The following is a 21,640-nucleotide window of genomic DNA, read 5'->3' on the forward strand; positions in this document are numbered from 1 at the left end:
CCTGCAGGCAAAATCAAAATCCCTTAGAACAGAAAAAAAATGTTTCGGCATCTGGCCCTCCTAACTTTTTACCTTACTTGCACCCCTCTTAAAATGAGTAGCAACACAGAGGTGCCTGTGAGTCTCCACAAATTATTTCCCACGTCAGTGCCTTTGCACTTGCCTGGTTACCCCATTTAGAATATCCTGCCTTTCTCTTCCTTCTTCCTCACCCCAATTCTTAGTAGCCTTCAAAGGCTAACTCAAAGTTCACTTCCTCAGTAACAACTCCAAGTTCAGACTACCTGGTAGTCAGTCACCTCCTCCTCTGGGGACTAGACAGTCACCTCTTCCTCTGGAGACTAGACAGTCATAGTCAAGTAGGGGAGAGAAACATGGAAACAAATAATCAAACACATGGTCAAAAAGACCTTGAACTCCTTAAGGACAAAGACCTCACCATTTTTTCACCTCTGTGTCTCCTGTATCTACCAGTCACATGATAAATAAATGTTGACTTTAACTGAATCATATGGAATGATTTTAATAACTGCATTTCACTTTTAAGAATATCAACTATGTAGATTTTCTCAAGTTATAGGTTCATAATATGACCTTAAAAAACAAATTACAAAATGGTTGCTAAAGTTTTACAAATGTTTATATCATAATTTTTAATAAATTTCAGTTAAATTCATATATTATTATTTTTTAAATTACGTAGTGTTATTTTTTTTTACTTTAAGGGAGGTCTATATAACTCATAGAACCTATATAAATGTCTCAGGGTAATTTGAAAGTATACAAAGCATAGAAATAATATTGGAATGGATGGTTGAGATACAAATGTTAAAGTATAGGAATGTGCCAAAAAGAAACTCTTGCCTGAAAAGAACACATGTTCTTTGCCAAGAGCAAAACCCTGACATATTTAATGAGGCATTGCAAAATCTGCTCACTCACCCACCCTGCCCACGGGAGACAAAGTTCAGAATGAACCTTGTTTAGAAACTTTGGAACTATGTGTTTAAAGAATGAGAGTGCGATACGCTCTAGCTAGGTAAGTCTCAAACACGGTCACACTTCCATTTCCCAAAGGAAGCTCCCATTTCTGCTGGCTCCTCTGTCTCTCACTTAACTTGTTAACTCTCTTTCACAAGATTTCTCAATTTTAACCTTAGAGCCATGATATTTGAAATTTATAAACATGAAAACAGATATTTAAATGTTCATAATGAAGGTAATCACCTTCCTGATAAACCTGCTTATCCTAAATACTCTGTTATGATGCAGCCATCTTTGCAAACATCCACCTCAAAAAACTTGAAGTCATAACAATAACAGCTAACATTTATTGAGTGCTCTGAATGTCCCAGGTGCGATGCTTTTTTATCTCCTTTAATTCTCACAAGAGTTTCTGGGAAGAAAATGACTGGAACACATGTTCCTGACCTCCCCTGTCCTCCTTTCCTCCCCTAATTCCTTACTGGAGCAACTTAGCAGCTAAGAGCAGCAGGCTCTTGTTGGTAGCGTGTGTTTCTGAGGACATCCATAGGAAAGGGTAGATACCAGACATATGAGGTCTGAAACTAGGGAAGGCCAACTCTCGTCAGGAAAAACAGGGCTGAACAAGTAGACAGAATCATCCTCTTTCCAACTGACTGAGAAAAGTATTTCCCTTGTACTTGGAGAGCCAGAGAGCAAAGTTTAGAATACTGGTTCTCAAAAGGTTGCCCCTGGACTTGTAGCAATATCAACTAGGAACATCGCAGCACTTGTTAGAAATGCAAATTCTCAGGCCTCACTACAGGCCTATAAATCAGAAACTCTGGGAGTGAGGCCCAGAAAGCTGTGTTTTAATAAGACCTCCAGGAGATTGTGATACATGTTCAAGTTTGAGACCCATGAGACTGTAAGAGCAGATGGCTTAATATCCTCCACCTGCTGGAAACCCTGGTCAGGGAACTCCTGTCTGTTCGTAGAGCACAGGAAATTGCAAAGCATTTAATAAACTCAGTAATTTGAGGGAGATTTACTCTGCTAATCAACCAGAAGTGGTGACTCCTCTAGGAATAAATAATCAGATGGAAGATAACTTTAATGTTCATTGCAGTCCTGTTAGCTCCCCAGATAGAAATTGAGGCTTAGAGAGGTTAAATAACCTTCAAGGTCACACCACTAACAAGTACCAGAACCAAGATTTGAACACAGGTCCCCTCATTACCTTCCATATGTAAATTCTAACTATATCTATCTCAGCTGTGTCTGTAGATCCATATTTTTAAACTTTGTTTTAAATTGTGATATAATGTACATACACTACATACAGAAAAGTATACCAGCAGCCCCTGTACGGCTGTCTCTCTTCCCCCTGGAGGGAACCACTACCTTGACCCTTGTGATAATTTTTTCTTTATTAAACCATGTCTATAAGCATTCTCAAACAACGTAGTTTGGTTTTTACCTGTTTTGAACTTCATACAAAAAGAATCATACTGTTTATATCCTTCTGTGTCCTGCTTCTTTTGCTCAACATCATGTTTGTGACATTCATCCGTGTTTTCATATGTAGCCATAGTTTATTTTCATTGCTACATGATGTTTCATTGAGTGAATAATATTTTGTTTACCCTAGAATCTATCATTTCTTCATTCCCACTGTCACTCTTCTACTTCAGGCATTCATTAAATGATTTTTTATTACTTAAGTTATCCCGGTGGTCCCTAACTGTTCTCCTCATTACCAGGATCTCCCCAGCTGCTGCCAGAGGATTCTTCTGAAAGTCAATATGGATCATGTTCTTCCTGTTAAAAGAAGTTGTAGAAGGAGAGGAAGAAGGAAGACTGTGAGGTAGGAAGCAACACATTTTTATCCAGGGCCTTGGGGACCATTTTAAGGATTTGGGTTTTTATTCTACGGGCAATGAAAAGCCCCATCAGCTGATAGTTTTGACTTTCTAAGCTCAGAGACTCTTACGCCAGAGTCCCTAGAGCATAGGATTAGACCCCTTTGAAAACTACATGTGCCAAGAGTCCAACCAAGTTGGCTAGACCCTCCTTAAGCACTGCCCACAGCCCCTTGGGATCGCTTCAACTGCTGGCTAAGTTCACTTGGCCCTGGTCCCATCCGTTACCAGTTCTTCCATTTCTCTGTAACCGACTGTTAAGTTCTGTAGGGGAGGCAAACTTTTAACTTTACCCTCCTAGGGTTCTTTTTGGCTGGCTGAGAATTAAACTGACATAAGATAGATCAATAGGAGAAAAGGTACCAATTTATTTAATACAAGTTGTACATGACATGGGAGCCTTCATAAAGAATGAAGACCCAAAGAAATGGCAAAACTTACTTGTTTTTATATTAGGTTGAACAAAAAGAGGCAAATATGGAAAAGTGACTACATGGGGAGGCTAACAGAAGATAAGAATTATTTTTAACAAGGACTGTTTGTATAGAAGTCTCTTGATCTTAACTTCTAGGTCTTGATGATAAGAATGTTACATTCCTTCTGGTATAGGGAGGACATTTTTCTAATAGGAATTTCATCTCCTGTTTTTAAGAAAAAGAAGGAAAATCAGGGTATTTTCTTCTGATGTTTTCAAGTGCCTTTAATTCAAAATAGTTAATATGCCACAAAAGCACATTTTGGGGGTGGCATGCTCTGAACTCACTTCTTAGCATACCTCACAGGTGAGGCCATAAAAATTAATGTATATATGGATAAAATATCCACATATACCCTGATTTTGGACAATGCAGTAGTGAACTATAATTTGTGCTGAAAAATGGCAAATGAAAGAAAAATGAACTAAGAATCATAAGATTTAACTCAAAGTCTTACCCGAGTGCCTAGCCTAAAGACATTTCAGGTCTTCATAACGAACATCGCTAATTCATACCATTGAGTATAATGAGAATTACAGAATGTTAGACAAGAAAGGGTCTCCATAGCTTTGGACATACTTCTAGACTGTAATTTTAGTGTAGGTGCTGGCAGACTTTTTCTGTAAAGGACTCAACACTATGTTCAGCTTTACAGGCTCTATGGTCTTTGTCACAACTGCTTAGCTCTGACATGCAGGGTGAAAGCAGCCATCGGCGATATGTAAATGGCCGTGTTCCAATAAAATTGTATTGGCAGCAGGTCAGGTTTGGCCCAGAGGCTGTAGTTTGCCATCTCCTGGTTTAGTGCTCATTGTTGTTTGTTTGTTGTTTTGATTTTTATCTCAGTATTTTAAAGTTAAGATCTAATTCATATTGAATACATTGAAGCAGCTCTTAAGTGTACTTTTTGATGAATTTTTGGCAAATGTATTCATTCACATATGTAATCACATCATAATCAAGATCTTGACATTTTTATTCCCCCAGAAAGTGCCTTCATGTCCCTTTCCAATCAATCCCCCCTGACCCCTGAGCATAGTCACTCTTCTAATTTCTATTCTTACAATTTTGCCTGTTCTTGAACTTCATATAAGTAAAATTATACAGTGTCCATATGTCTGACTATATGACTTCTTTTATTCAACTAGTTTGTGAGACTCATCATGTTCCTTATACTTTTTTATGGCTGAGTAGTATTCATTGTATGACTATACCACAGTATGTCTTAAGAAATTACCACAATAAAAGCTATTTTTGGCAAACCTACGGCCAACCTAATACTCAATGGTGAAAAGGTGAAAGCATTCCCGCTAAAATCTGGAACAAGACAAGGATGCATATTCTCACCACTTCTATTCAACATAGTATTGGAAGTCCTAGCTGCAGCAATGAGACAAGAAAAAGAAATAAAAGGTATCCAAATTGGAAGGGAAGAGGTAAAATTTGTCATTATATGCAGATAACGTGATACTATATATAGAAGACCCTAAAGATCCCACCAAAACTATTAGAAATGATAAATTTAGCAATGTAGCAGGATACAAGATTAACATACAGAAATCTGTTGCATTTCTTTACACAAATAATGAAATATCAGAAAGGGAAAGTAGAAAAAAATCCCGTTTAAAACTACATTCAAAAGAATAAAATACTTAGGAATAAACCTGATGAAAGAGGTGAAAGACTTATATATATCCTGAGAACTATAAAACATTGATAGAGGAAACTGAAGGTGCTTTAAAGAAATGGGAATATATTCCATGCTCTGGGATGAAATGGGAGAAAATATTTGCAAGCAATGCAATCAACAAGGGATTAATTTCCAAAATATACAAACAGCTCACAGAACTCAATATTCAAAAAAAAAAAAAAAAAAAGCCAAACAACCCAACCAAAAAATGGGCAGAAGACCTAAATAGACATTGATCCAAAGAAGACATACAGATGGCCAATAGGCAGGTGAAAAGATGCTCAACATTGGTAATTATCAGAGAAATGCAAATCAAAACTACAATGAAGTATCACCTCACATTGATCAGAATTAAAAAGTCTACAAATAATAAATACTGGAGAGGGTGTGGAGAAAACAGAACCCTCCTACACTGCTGGTGGAAATGTAAATTGGTGTGGCCACTATAGAGAACAGTATGAATGTTCTTTAAACAACTAAAAATAGAGTTGCCATGTGATCTAGCAATCCCACTCCTGGTAAGTATCTGGAAAAAAAATGCTAATTGAAAAAGGTACATGCACCCCAGTGTTAATAGCAGCACTACTTACAATAGCCAAGACGTGGAAGCTTCCTAAATGTCTATCAACATATGAATGGATAAAGAAGATTTGATATATATATGTGTGTGCATACATACACAATGGAATACTACTCAGTCATAAAAAAGAATAAAATAATGCTATTTGCAGCAATACAGGTGGACTTAGAGATTATCATCCTAAGTGAAGTAAGTCAGACAGAGAAAGATGACAAATATCATCTGATATTATTTATATGTGAAACTTAAAGTATGATACAAATGAACTTATTTACAAAACAGAAAGACTCACAGACATAGAAAACAAACTTATAGTTACCAAAGGGGATAGAGCGGGCAGGGATAAATTAGGAGTTTGGGATTAGCAGATACAAACTACTATGTATAAAGTAGATAAACAACAAGATCCTACTGTATAGCACAGGGAACTCTATTCAGTATATTGTAATAACCTATAATGGAATAGAATATGAAAAAGAATTTATATATGTGTAACTGAATCACTTTGCTACACACCAGAAACTAACACAACATTGTAAATCAACTATACTTCAATTTAAAAAAATAGATGTATGTCTAATAAAAAATAAATGAAATATAAATAGGCCACATTAAAAAAAGATAACCAACAAATTATGAAAAGTGTTCAATATCATTAGTAATCCAATAAATATAAGTTAATGCAAAAAAGAAAAAAAAGAAATTACCACAAACTCCAAGGCTTAAAACAAGAGAAATTTACTCTCTGACAGCTCTGGAAGCCATAAGCCTGAAGTCAAGGTGTTGGCAGGGCTGTGCTCCCTCACTCTGAAGACTCTGAAGGATAATCCTTCCTTGCTTCTTCCAGCTTCTGGTGGCCCCAGGTGTTCCATGGCTTGTGGCAGCCCAACTCCACAATCTCTGACCCTATCTTCACATGGCTTTTTCCTCCATGTTTCTGTGTCTTTCTTCTCTTCTGTTTCTTATATGGGCAGTGTCATTGGATTTAGTGCTCACCCTAATTGAGGATGATCTCATCTCAAGATCCTTAATTATATCTGCAAAGGTCTTTTTTCCAAATAAGGTCACATTCGCAGGCTCCAGGTGGACGTATCTTTTTGGGAGCCACTACTCAACACACTACAATATCATAGTTTATCCAGTCACCTTATAATAGACATCTGAATTAATTTCTTTCTTTTCTTCTTTTTTCTTTCTTTGTTTCTTTTCTTTTCTTTCTTTTTTGGTTACTATGAATAAAGCTGCTGTGAATATTCTTGTACAAGACTTTTTTGGAATATGTTTTCAGATTCCCAGTTTTTGAATTCCAGTTCTAATTATCTTAATATAAGATATGATTAACTTTTCTTTTTAGTGATAATTACCCATAATAACATTTTAAATTCTGGCAGTAATATCTGTAAGAATTGATCAACCTCCATACATCTGGTCTAAATATGTCATATAACTGAAAGCATAATACTGCCAAGAGACAAGATATGGAATTCTAATAAGTATCTTCATTTTCGTTTCTCAAGATACTATCAAGAAACAAGTTTCAAAAATCAGTCTCAAAACATTGATTTTAACTCCTTAAAATAGCAGCAATACTTTATTAAAGTAGAAAACAAAACCAGAAACACAGCTTGACTCTATCCTGTCACTTTTGTTTTGTTATGATACTTTCCTTAGTGCTTGCAGCCATCACCTAGGCTAAATTTGATACATTTATCTCATTATGGGTGTGACTAACATGGAACACTCCACTGGAATGAATTTAAATGCAGCTGCTTAACAAACAAAGCCATCCATATGGGCTGTTCTACCCTTAGATTCTGATAGGTCCAACCTTATCAGAACTACTGGGACGTCATTCAGAGATTTTCTGCCTGTGTGGCTGGCTGCTTCTCTACAATGAAAGCTTCTTGGACGGGAGGAGCTCTGTGTCATTCGTCTGTGTATCCTCCAACTCCAGGCCCAGCTCAATGCTTTCTTAACCTTCTAAGTGTTTCCTGACTAAATAGTGCCTGTGAATAAGAAATAAGAAGGAAGATGCTGATAACTCTACTCTTCATAGTAGAGTAATTCCAGTAATGCCGAGCAATTCCAGATAATGAAATTTCTTAGAAATTGTTTTAATAAGTGATTCCTTTTTTTTAATCTATTGGAAAGTCTTCAAGAGTATTATTTATTACACTGGTAGTTTCTTATTGAATATTTGCTTCATTTATTCAGCAATTCTAGGAACTGGTGATTGGCTACATTATTCATTTATAAAAGTAATTTAAAATACTACTCAGGCCTTGATGACACTTGGCAAGTGGAACAGAGAAAAGCAGAGAGTTTTCATTATACTTTTGATAAAGCTTAAAAATGGTCCTGTAAAATAGTTTGGAGTTTTAAAAATAGGAACAAAATTATGTAATGTGCTCTGTCACTACAGCCCCAGTCTTTTGCAATGTCTGTAAATCGAAAAAACTTCCTTAACTTTTTTGAAAAGTGTAGCTACAACTGCACTGTTTTGGAATATAATTACTTTGAAACATTTGGGTGGATAAATTTGGAATTTTCACTAATCCTAATTTTCCACTTTTACTTTATTCTGCCCCTTTGATTTTCATTTTCATTGTAATAGGCTTATTGCTGAAATCAGATGTGACAAAGTACTCTATTGAAATCATATTTTCTTCACTTTTGACACAATTATCCACAGGATAAGGTTTAACAGAAGAGACAATGAAGACTATGACAACACAGTCAAGTGCAAGACAGTGTAATTTAACAGTGCGTTTTTAAAAGATAATGTAAGTGCTACTTTTAAAACCACAATTTCAAAATCAAATGAGGCATTTCGAAGGCATTTCGTATGTATCATTATTTACCAGGTTGTTTTATTAGCCACACTTTTAAACCTGCTCTTCTAGTTTGGGAATATTTTCAACTACAAATTACAGACTAATAGATCTTAAGCAAGAGGGACTTACTTGTCCACCATAACAAGAAGCCCAGAATAGCTGCTTGCTGGCATTGATTTGGCAGCTTAAGGTAAGGGCTTAGATTGGTAGCTCTGTGATTCCATTTGCCTTCGCTTCATAGTCACAAGATAGAATCAAAAGCTCCAAGAATCACAGCCATTTTCAAAGGCAGGAAGCAGGGGACAATACTGGAGCTTTCTACTTGCTTCTTTTTTACTAGGAAAGACATATCTTTCTCAAATCATCTATCCAATAGTTTCCCCCTTGCATTTCATTGATCATAATGGTGTCACATGACTATCTCTAGCTGTAAAGGAGACGGAGAAAATGAATGTCTACTTCTTCCTCTAATTAGAGGGAGGCAAGGGAGAAGGGGTTGGGAATGACTTTTGGGTTTAACTAATCACATCTTGCATATACTATGTATTTGGTAACCATTTGTTGAGTGAATTAACAAGTGATCCACAATGTTCAACAGAGCCAAAGTTCAGATATATGCCCACCCATTATCTTTCCCATTAAATTTACACATTCCTCATTTGTTTAGAAACATTAGGAGAGGCTATACTACTTATCAGTAAACATTTCTTAAGCACATGGAATGCACTAGTATTTGCTCTGTAACTGGGTAGAAAATTAGGAATTGCTCACATTCATCTATTTACTCAAGAAATATTTACTGCGTGCCTACCTTGTGCCAGACATTATTCTGGAGTTATGAAATATATTTGTGAGCAAAACATAAAGTTCTGTCCTTGAGGAAGCCTACATTCTAACAGAGCATATTGACATTTTAACATGATTTTAAGAGGTGAATTGGATTTTCATAAATACACACAATTGGGAAACACATTTCATTCAAAGGGAACAACGTGAGCAAAGACATGGAAATATGAATATATGTGTTCTATTTCGGGAGCATCAATTAGCTCCATGGAGCATAGATTACATGGTGAGGGATGAAAAGACAGGTTACTGTCAGGTTGTAAAGGGTTATGTGCAGGGCAAAGTGAATTTTGCAAGATCAAAACTAGCATCTCACAGTCAGTACCAAAGCTTACTATCTTCACTTGGAGGTTCTATAGACATCCTGAACTTACCATATACCAAGTGATCTCATTATATTTCTCCTGAAACCTGCTCTTATTCCTATGTTTTCTGACTTGGTTTAGGCCTTCACCATTTCTCTTCTGGGCTGTTGCCTTTATCTCCTGTCTTAGTCTTCCCACTCTTCTAATCCTTCTTTTCAGCTACTTTAGAAGTGATTTTTCCAAAATGTATATAATCTGAGTTCATATTAAATCCACAGATTAGAAAATATTTGTAAATTTGGTGAAGGGGGAGACTGAGGAGGGGGGTTATATTAGTTTTCTATTGCTGTGTAATAAATTACCACAAATTTTAGAGGCTTAAGACAACACGCATTTACCATTTCACTTTCAGGAGTCTGGCACAATTTAGCTGGGTCTTCTGCCTAGAGTCTTATAAGGCTACTAGTGGCAGTAGGGCTGTGTTCTCATCTGAAGGCTTGACTGGGGGGAAAAAAATCTACTTCTAAGCTTGCTCAGGTTGTGGGCAGAATTCATTTGTTTGTAGTTATACAACTCAGAGTCCCACTTTATCCTGGCTATTGGCTAAAGCCACCCACAATTCCTTACCATGTAGCCTTTCTCAGCATGGCTGCTTACTTCATCAGACCAGCAAGGAGAGCCTCTAGAGTGAGACATTGCTTGCAAGACAGAGCAATGTGATCATGGGAGTGATAGCCAATCACCTTTGCTATACTCTATTCATTATAAGCAAGTTACAGGGGCATGAACACCAGAGATGTGAACACCAAGAGGTAAAGATCATGGAGAGCCACCTTAACGTCTATTTGTCACAATACTCTCATAGTCTTCTCTGTCCTCAGTATCTGCTCAATGGGCACTGTCTCTGGGAAAGATCTTGAAGCAAAGCTTAGTATCTGCCAAAACAAACAAAAAAACAACCACTCAAAGTGTTTGTTAGTATTTTATGGAAGATAGAGGAACACTGCCTTTGGCTATTTTGCTTGCTTCTCTCACCTCTGTCTCATTTCCCTACAGTTGTCCTAGGGAATTCCTTCTCCTTCTGGAAAGCATAGCTTTCCACTCACAAATGTATGCAGCCAAATCTCTTCAGGGCCTCAGCAAAACAAATTTAATTCATGCTATTTAGAAGGCAGTAAGGGATTAAAATAGAAAACCTTTTTTCCCCTGTTATATCCAAATCTGATCCTGTTTCTCCTTTCTGTAAAAAGCCCTTTAATGGTTCTGTATTGCTGCACAATGAAATATGGAATACGTTTGAATTTCCAAGTATGACAAGTTAGACCCCTCCCTTATCTGGCCTTTGCATGGTTTCTGGGCATTCCCCACTTGCGCTCCAGTGCCCATGTTTCAGGGAACTATTTTATGGGCTGATTTATAATTCAGGAACTTGACTCACATTGTTCGTTCTCCCTACAATGACAGTCTACCTCCTCCCCTTCTGTCACTCCTTCCCCTAAACATCCACTTCAGTATTATTTCCTCTATGAAGCTTTTCTGTATCTCTTTTGCACTCACAGTACCTTGTACAAACAGATATTATTAATGTTTAAAACACTTCCGTAATTTTTTTACATGCCTGTGTTTTTGTTTTTTTGTTTTTTTATGAAACCGTAAACCTCTTGAGGAGGTTGTCCTATGAGAAGAGAGACATAGGTCACCACAGCAGGAGAGAAGTGATAGCTGGAGTAGATGTTTAAAGGTAATTAACATGTAAGATAGTATTTGAAATTATGAGAGTAGATGGTCATCCAGAAGAGTATAGAAAAGGACAGATCAATGTGGTATAGAACCTCTAATTAAGAAGCTCAATGAAGTGTAAAACCAACTTTGTATTTGCAGTTTCCCTTGGCCTTTTGGTACTATTTTATATATTGCTTTTTTTAAAAAAGAATCAGTTTTTTTCTTTGTTACATTGATTAGCCCAGTGTTGTGGAGTGGTTTGGAGTCTGACTACAGTCTAAATAAGGCATACTATACATAAAAAAATTTTCACTTAAAGAAAAAAATATTTCTTATGAAGGAATTACATTTTTTAAAACATTAAATAAAATATTCTATTTTTCATAATTTGGGCAACTTGAATGATTTTTCAATACCCTCCCAGTTTCATTTCAGTAAATTCCCATTCTAAATAACATTTCTATTAAAGACTGTAACATATAAGCTCACAGTTTTGTGACCTGAGACTATTTTATTGAAATAATGAGTACTGAATGTATTAAAGATTAATGTTCAAAAATAACAGTATAATTTCTTCAGATTTTATATAGTCACTCTTTGTAATAACTTAACGAGGATATTGAACACCTTTGGCTCTATTGCTGCCTTTGTTGGTTTACTTTCTTTCTAACTGATGGCTTCCATATGCTATTTATGAACTTCATCAGTCCAGAGTAGTATTATTTCCTGAGATTTAATTTTTTAATTTTGAAAGCCCTATCATTTAGAATTAAATTTCAAGCAAAACTCATCTTAGTTTTAAAATTCTTTAATGTAGAGCAGTTCTATTTCCAGTATTACTTCCTTCAAAATAAGTTTGTTGTTAAATTGCTCACAATTTGACATGTAAGGTAAATTGTGATAAAACTTGGAGAGAGGAAAAATACAGTGGTTTAAAACATTAATTTTTTTGTTAATCTGTTTGACAGGGGTTAGTAAAAGTCTTTTATATATTATTAAGAGTAGACGAGTTCTGTATTAATAATTTACAGTACATTCTTATTAGACTGTTCTCATATTACTTTGAAATGAAATGGAGGATTTTATGTAAAAAACTTCCTGTGGTTCTGTCCCTCACAAATAGTGGGAATTGGTGTGCTTTCCTTCACTCCTGTTCCCATGTGGCAGGACTTCCCCAGAGTAACGCTCTGACCTCTTACCCTACCTGGTTAGTGGCTGACAACCATGAATCCACAGATTGTAAGTGAGTGAAGTTAATCTATTAAAAAGAACATAAGTACATAAACTTTCAGCCCTGGACCAGACAGAGGCAGTCTCAGGCTCTGTTCAGGGTTTGGTTTGGAGGCAGGAATTAGGGTGGTGTGGGGCAGAATATGTCAAGGAATATTAGCAAGTTTATTTGGCCCCTCAGCCCTAATCCTCATTCCCCAAACAGCCTTATCAATAAAAAAGGTGATATTTTGACCTCTAACTGCCTAACTCCAATTGTAGTCACGAAGCAACCTTCTAGTTCTGAAATTCAGTGACTCTGAATGGAATCTGGTAAGTATATTCACTGAACATACAGGTTCCCAACAGAAAACAGTATAGTCAAAAGTATATCTACTTCGTGATCAAAATGGGTGGAATTGACACTTTCCTTTCTATAAGAGAGAATAAAACCACTTAAATTTGATATGACTTGGCCAGCTTTCATTTTGCTCCTATTTCCAGAGTCACCTCTGGCAGTGGAAGAGATGCGAATACAGGTGATTGAAAGAACAATGTAAATTAAGTATAAAAACACAGCATTTAACTGTCAGTGATGTTACGTACATATCTAAAACTAAATACCAAAATTATGTGTATTTGTGTACAATAATTTAAACTCCCAAAGCCTGTCTGAAAATGCCTTACCTGTAGTTGAATACTAAATTTAGTATGTAGTGAGTGAAATTGAGGAAGAGCTCAAGCCGGAGCAGTAACCTACTCAGTCATTTAAAATAGGTGAGCTACTAGGAATTAGCTTACTTTTTTTCCTTATTGTCTACTATAGACTGAATATTTGTGTCCTGCCAAAATTCGTATGTTGAAACCTAATCCCCAAAATGATGATATTTGAAGGTGGAGCCCTTGGCAGCTGATTATGTAATGAAAGTGGAGACCTTGTGAATGGAATTAGTGCCCTTATAAAAGAGACCCCAGACACCTCTCTCCCCACTTCTGCCTTGTGAGGACACAGGAAAAGACTGCCATCTATGAACCAGGAAGCAGAATCTCACTAGACATTGAATCTGCCGGTGCCTTAATCTTGGACTTGTCAGCCTCCAGAACTGTGAGAAATAAATTTCTGTTGATTATAAGCCCAGACTATGATATTTTGTGATAGCAGTCTGAATAAATAAAAAGTTAAGGATTACAGTAGATGGTAAGTTCTGGCGAGTTAATGTCACTCACTACTCAAAGTTACTTAGGCAAAGACCCAAAATTTTCAAATTTTGATTTATGCTAGTTCTAAATTACTTAACAATATAGTATGAAAAGATGAAACTTTTCTGGTTTCCACTATGCCAATTCTGCCAGAAAGAAATACCACACTATTTTTAGCATTTATTCCATATGTTTATTGCTTGCAATAAAGTTGCAAATTTATTGCAGGCAATACATCTGATGAACAAATTTATTATTTTTTTCAGTATTAAATTATAAACTCTTTTTCCTTGTATGTTTGAAATTTATAGCATTGTCGCTCTCAGCATTGGTATCTCTGTCGAGTAATGAATGTCAGAGTGAAAATGTTAGAATCCCATGAGATATATATATATATTATTGTTTCTTATAGAAGCTTAGTGATAAATTTCTAATGATAATTAATGGTAAACATCAATAATTTTAAAAGCAAATGCTGGTGGGCAGCCACTGTCTCTTCTGTCCACTCTTTTGAAGTGTCTGTGTTACTCCATGTATAGATAGCTTTCAAGGTTTGCACCTTTGAAATGTCAGGGTCTCTAGAAAAGCTATAAAGGATCTAACTACAAACAGAAAACCTTGAGCTTTTTGTGACTATGTGAAAGGGTTCACTTTATGAACAAATTTAAGTATGAAATCTAGTGTTTCAGTTGCTTAAAGTTTGGGTAGAATGCTCTATGCTCATAATAATGTCCTAAGCTACTTCCAATAAGTGGTTAAGAATATCCTAAAGAAATCTAAGAATTAGCATTTTTCAGAACTCTTGTTCCATCTCTTTTAGGTGGAAGGAACAGAATACATTTCCACTTTTTAAAAGCTGTATAGGCTAATGACAATATAAAGAATTTTTCCAATAGACATTTGCTGGACTAGGTGTAATTCAGCAAAATTCTTAGGTGAGAAGCTGTGTATACTATACAATTTTAAAAAATTATCATCTGTAGGAAATGCTCCTACAAGAAACTCAGTCCAATAGTTTCCACAATTTTTTACCTTTAATCAGAGCTACATGAAGTTCAGCAAGGCAGTTCTTTGGGATATTACTCTACTTTAGGATATCTAGAAACCTCATCGTGAGACTAAAATATCGCTGGAGATATGGAGAAAATTGTGTAAATGGAGTTTGGTGTTTATGGGTTAAAAGAAATGTTTGAGTAAACTATTTGGGGCTACAGGTGGAACCTCCTTCCCATTAGGCATGCTGAGAATACTAAACCATCTTTAACGATGATGAAAGTTATGCAAGCTTGAGATTAAAGCTGAGTTGTTCAGAACAGAGAAGAGGCAATGTACTTGTTCCTTATTATTTTTGATGGTTTTAAGATATATCCATAAAGTCTGTGATGGCCCTCCCTCAAAAAGGTAGTACTTACCATCTTTCCAATTTCCTCTGCTTGAGTGTGGACTGGACGTCATAATTTGCTTTTTATGAATAGGATATGGCATAAGTGACAATGTATGACTCCTAGGACTAGGTCATAAAAGACATTGTGACTTCCTCCTTGATCTTTCTCTTGGGTCACTTGCTCTGTGGGAAGCTAGCTCCCATGTCAAGAGGAGACTCAGCGTTATTGAAAGGCCCACATGGTGAGGGACTTGAGTCTTCTTTTGAGTGAGCCATCTTGGAAGTAGATCATCCAATCAAGTCAAACCTTCATATGACGACAACCTCACTGACAGCTTAACTACAAAGTCATGACAGATCCTCAGCTCAAACCACCTAGTTAAGCCTCTCCTCAATTCCTGACCCACAAAAAATGTTCAGATTGTTGTTTTAATCTGCTGAGTAATTTGTTATGTAGCAATAGGTAACTAATACACTCTTCCTCTGTTAAATACTTAGCTTTACCTCTAAGTAAGTGTTGAATATATATATTTTTAGATATTGCTTTGAAAAGATGCCAAAAGATACCTGGAGTACACCCCTATTTCAGCCTGAACTATCCCCCCAATTTTTCTAAATTCATATCTGCTAAGGGCAGTAATCCTGCTAATGTCCTTCTGAACTTCTGATCATTAAATTTTGCTTATTTATTCTGTCAGGAAAAAAATATAGTTCTCATTACTGTGCTTGATGCTGTGGGAAGATAAAAATATGGGCAAAATACGATCTCTGTCTTTAAAGAATTTACAGGCTGTCTTCATATGTGACACCATAACAGGAGAGAAAGGGCTTGAGAAAGGCTATTTCCATTGAGTAAGAACCAGAAATGCAACAGTAATGACCTCATAACTCATTGGACAAAGTAACATTCTGTCATTCAAATAAAAGGGACATAAGAGCTTGTCAGATGTCTCTCAAATAATTCCCAGACCTCAGTTGGGGTTTCTTAGGATTAAGTTACATTGTATTTAATGTAAATACCATTTGGATACACTCTAAGAGTCTAAAATGTCTTGTTTGGGAGCAAGGAATATCCACAAAGACTCTTAGACTTTGGGGTTTTAGGTACCAATACTGTATATAATTTTTAATTATAGAAACATAGGTAACTATTTTTTTAACTGAGAACATAAAAATCAAAGCAAACAAAACTATATCATCATTATTCTACAAAAGAGAACATTTTAATGCTGTTCTCTCCCTGAAATAGAGGAAGGACATAATTTCAGAACGGAGCAGTTCATTAAATTAAATGAGTTTAGCTCACTACATTGCCCTTTTTTTTTTAAAAAATTTTGCTCTGAGTCAGTGAAAAGCGTACTGACCAATACTCTCTGACCTATAATAGGGATTGGTAAACTGCAGGCCCAGGGGCCAAATTTGGCCTTCAGCCTTTAACTGTGGCTCAAGCTAAAAATGGTTTTTACTTTTGTAGATGGTTACAATAAAAAAAGAAGAATGAGACAAAGACTGGTTGCGGTCCACAAGGCCTAAAATATTTACTCTCTTACCCTTACAGAAAAAGATTGCAAACCTCTTATCCAAGTCTGCCTGGAATTAGCTCCCTTTAGAAAAGACTCTGATGCTGCTACAAACCATTGAGATTACTACAGAGTGGTTATCACCAGTGGGCTAGTGTCAAGGAAATATTAGACTTGAGGTTACTTTGGTATATTCCTTAAACTTCCACTGTATCTGAGACCTTGGGCAAGTCACTGAATCTCAGTGAGCCTGTTACCTCATTTATAACTTGATAATGGTTGGTCACTTCCAAATCTAAGAGTCTGTTTCTAAAATGCCACCAGTCTTTTATAGTTTACTTTCCTTTAAGTTAAATTTCTCCTCTTTTTTATCTTCACCTATTTTTTTTATGCTTTGTTTTTCTTCCAGTTTTATTAAGATGTAATTGACATACAGCACTGTATAAGTTTAAAGTATATAGAATAATGATTTGACTTACATACATCATGAAAATGATTACCTGAGTAAGTTTCTCATGTAGATACAAAATTAAAGAAATAGAAAAAACTTTTTTTCCTTATGATGAGAACTTTTAGGATTTTTACTCTCTTAACTTCCATATATAACACACAGCAATGTTAATTATATATATTATGTTGTACGTTACAACATACTTACTTATCTAATAACTAGAAGTTTGTAACTTTCAACTGCCTTCGTCCAATTCCGCCTCTCCCTACCCGCCGTCCCTGGTAACCACAAATCTAATCTTTTTCTGTGAGTTTGTTGGTTGGTTGGTTTTTTAAGTATAATTGATCTACAACATCATGTTAGTTCCTGTTACAAAACATACTGATTCGCTATTTCTATATATTACAAAATGATCACCATGATAAGTCTAGATAAAATCTGTGACCATACAAAGATATTATAGAATTATTGACTATATTCCCTACACTGTACATGTCATATGCATGATATTTACTTTGCAACTGGAAGTTTGTACCTTTTAATCTCACTCACCTATTTCTCTCCTCCCCACAACTCCCTCCTCTCTGACAGCCACCTGTTTGTTCACTGAATCTATGACTCTGTTTCTGCTTTTTTATGTTTATTCATTTGTTTTATTTTTAGCTTCCACATATAAGTGAAATCATATGATATTTGTCCTTATCTGACTTAATTCACTTAGCATAATAGCCTCTAGGTCCATCCATGTTGTTGCAGATGGCAAGATTTCACTCTTTTTATGCCTGGGTAATATTCCATTGTGTATATTATACCACATCTTCTTTATCCATTTACTGATGGACATTTAGGTTGCTTCCATATCTTGGCTATTGTAAATAATGCTGCAGTGAACATAGGGGTGCATATATCTTTTCAAATTGGTGTTTTTTGTTTTCCTGGAATAAATACCCAAGAGTTGAATTGCTGGATCATATGGTGGTTCTATTTTTAATTTTGGGGGGAAACTTCTGTTACTATTTTCCATAGTGGCTGCACCAATTTACATTCTGACCAACAGTGCATGAGAGTTCCCTTTTCTCCACACCCTCGTCAATGCTAGTTATTTGTTATATTTTGGTAATAGCCATCCTGACAGGTGTGAGGTGAAATCTCACTGTGGTTTTGATTTGCATTTCCCTGATGGGTAGTGATGTTGAGCATCTTTTCATGTGCCTGTTGGCTGTCTGGGTGTCTTCTTTATAAAATTGTCTATTCAGGTCCTCTGCCCAATTTTTAATTGGGCTCTTTTTTTTTTTATGTAGAGTTGTATGAGTTCTTTGTGTATTTTGTGTATTAACCAGTTCCTGGATATATCACTTGCAAATGTCTTCTCTCATTCAGTAGATGGCCTTTTTGTTTTGTTGATAGTTTCCTTCACTGTGCTGAAGCTTTTTAGTTTGATGTGTCCTGTTTGTTCATTTTTGCTGTTGATTCATTTCCCTGAAGAGACATATTCCAAAAAAAATTAGTAAGATTGATGTCAGAGATTATTGCCTATATTTTCTACCAGAACTTTTATGGTTTTAGGTCTTACATTTAAGCATTTAATCCATTTTTAATTTATGTTTGAGCATGATGTGAGAAAGTAATCCAGTTTGATTCTTTTGACTGTAGCTGTCCAGGTTTCCCAACAGCATTTATTAAATAAGCTGTCTCTTTTTCTATTGTATATTTTTGCCTCCTTTGTCGTATTAATTGACTGTGCAAGAGTAGATTCATTTCTCTGCTCTTTATTCTCTTCCATTGATCTACATGTCTGTTTTTGTGCCAGTACCATACTGCTTTGATTACTGTGGCTTTGTAGTATAATTTGAAATCAGAGAGCATGATACCTCCAGCTTTGTTTTTTGTTATAAAGATTGTTTTGGCTATTCGAGGTCTCTTGTGTTTCCATACAAATTTTAGAATAGTTTTTTTTAGTTCTGTAAAAACTGCCATTGTTATTTTGATAAGGATTGCACTGAATCTGTGGGTTGCTTTGAGTACTATGGTCATTTTAACAACATTAATTCTTCTAACTCATGAGCATGGTATATCTTTCCATGTATTTGTGTCATATTCAGTTTCTTTCATCAGTATCTTACAGTTTCTGAGTACAGGTCTTTTATCTCCTTAGTTAAATTTAATCCTAGGTATTTTATTCTTTTTGATGCAGTTGTAAATGGGATTATTTTCTTCACTTCTCTGTCTGATAGTTTATTGTTAATGTATAGAAATGCCACAGATTTCTGTGTATTAATTTTGTATCTTGCAGCTTTACCAAACTCATTGATGAGTTCTAGTAGTTCTTTGGTAACATCTGCAGGATTTTCTGTCTACTGTCATCATCTGCAAATAGTGAGTTTTACTCTTCCTTTCCAAATTGGATTCCTTTTATTTCTTTCTCTTGTCTGATTTCTATGGCTAGGACTTCTAGTATCAAGTGAATAAAAATGGAGAGAGTGGGAATCCTTGTCTTGTTCCTGATCTTCGAGGAAATACTTTTCAGCTTTTCACCATTGAGAATGATGTTAGCTGTAGGCTTGTCATATATGGCCTTAATCATGTTGAGGTATGTTCCCTCTATGCCCACTTCCTGGAGAGTTTTTATTATAAATTGATGTTAAATTTTGTCTGAAGCTTTTTTTTTTTTTTTTTTTTTTTTGCATCTGTTGGGATGATCATATGATTTTCATTCTTCAGTTTGTTAAAGTGGTATATATCACATTGATTGATTTGTAGGTATTGAACCATTCTTGAGTCCCTTGGATAAATTCCACTTGATCATGGTGTATGATCCTTTTACTGTATTGCTGAATTTGGTTTGTTAGTGCTTTGTGGAGGATTTTTGCATCTATGTTCTTCAGGGATATTGGCCTATAATTTTCTTTTTTTGTGATATCTTTGTCTGGTTTTGGTATCAGGGTAATGCTGGCCTCAGAGAATGAGTTTGGAAGCATTCCTTCCTCTGAAATTTTTGGGAATATTTTGAAAGAGATGGGTGTTAACTCTTCTCTAAATGTTTGTAGAATTCACCTGTGAAGCCATCTGGTCCTGGACTTTTGTTTGTTGGGAGTTTTTTTTTTTTTAATTACTAATTCAATTGCATTACTGATAATTAGTCGGGTCATATTTCCTATTTCTTCCTGATTCTGTCTTGGGAGATTGTACATTTCTAGGAATTTGTCCATTCCTTCTAGCTTGTCCATTATAATGGCATATAATTGTTCATAGTAATCTCTTATGATTCTTTGTATTTCTGTGGTGTTGGTTGTAACTTCTTCATTTCTGATTTTATTGATTTGGGTCCTCTCTCTTTTTCTCTTGATGAGTCTGGCAAAAGGTTTATTGAATTTGTTTATCTTTTCAAAAAAACAGCTTAGTTTCATTGATCTTTTCAATTGTTTTTTAGTTTCTATTTCATTTATTTATGCTGTGATCTTTATGATTTCTTTCTTTCTAATAAATTTGGGTTTTGTTTGTTCTCCTGTTTCTAATTCCTTTAGGTGAAAGGTTAAGTTGTTTATTTGAGGTTTTTCCTATTTCCTGAGGTAGGCTTGTATCACTATAAATTTCCCTTTTAGAACTGATTTTGCTGTGTCTCATAGATTTTGGATCATTGTGTTTTTGTTTTCATTTGTCTTCAAATATTTTTTTTAACTTCTTCTTTGATTTCTTCAGTGATCCATTGGTTGTTTAGTGGTATATTGTTTAGCCTCCATATGGTTTTGGTTTTTACAGTTTTTTTTCTTGTAGTTTATTTCTAGTCTCAGAGTCTTGTGGTTGGAAAAGATGCTTGATATGATTTCAATTTTCTTAAATTTATTGAGACCTCTTTTGTGGCCTAGCATGTGATCTACCCCAGAGAATATTCCACGTGCAATTAAAAGAATGTGCATTCTGTTGCTTTTGGATTGAATGTTATATATATATCCATTAAGTGTATCTAATGTGTCATTTAAGGACAGTGTTTCCTTATTGACTTTCTGTCTGGATGATCTGCCTATTGATGCAAATTGGGTGTTAAAGTCTCCTACTATTATTGTGTAGCTGTCAATTTCTCCCTTTGTGTCTGTTAATATTTGCATTATGTATATAGGTACTCCTATGTTGGGTGCATACATATTTACAAGTGTTATATCTTCTTCTTGGATTGATCCCTTGATCATTATGTAATGTTTCTTTGTCTCTTGTAATTGTCTTAAAGACTATTTTGTCTGATATAATTATTGCTACTCCCACTTTCTTTTTTTCCATTTGCATGGAATTCCTTTTTCCATCCCCCTATTTTTAGTTTGTGTGTGTCTGTAGATCTGAAGTGGTTCTCTTGTAGGCAACATACATATGGGTCTTGTTTTTGTATCTATTCAACCACTTTATGTCTTTTGACTGGAGTATTTAGTCCATTTACATTTAAAGTAATTATTGATAGGTATGTACTTACTGCCATTTTGTTAATTGTTTGGGGACTGTTTTTATAGTTCTTTTCTGTTCCTTTTTTCTTCCTTTTCTCTCTTCCT

General features: G+C 35.4%; 1 protein-coding gene across 2 annotated transcripts in view; it reads left to right on the forward strand.

Moving 5' to 3' along the window:
* WDPCP (WD repeat containing planar cell polarity effector) overlaps window positions 1–21,640 on the forward strand; it is a 343,492-nt gene that overhangs the window by 21,649 nt on the left and 300,203 nt on the right. For both annotated transcript variants that reach the window (XM_064494449.1, XM_064494450.1), the window contains exon 2: window positions 2,727–2,830. The gene's annotated coding sequence lies outside the window, so the exon portion shown is untranslated. The remainder of the gene's footprint in view (window positions 1–2,726; window positions 2,831–21,640) is intronic.

Source organism: Camelus dromedarius, chromosome 15 (genome assembly GCF_036321535.1).
Source record: "Camelus dromedarius isolate mCamDro1 chromosome 15, mCamDro1.pat, whole genome shotgun sequence".
Lineage (NCBI taxonomy): Eukaryota > Metazoa > Chordata > Mammalia > Artiodactyla > Camelidae > Camelus > Camelus dromedarius.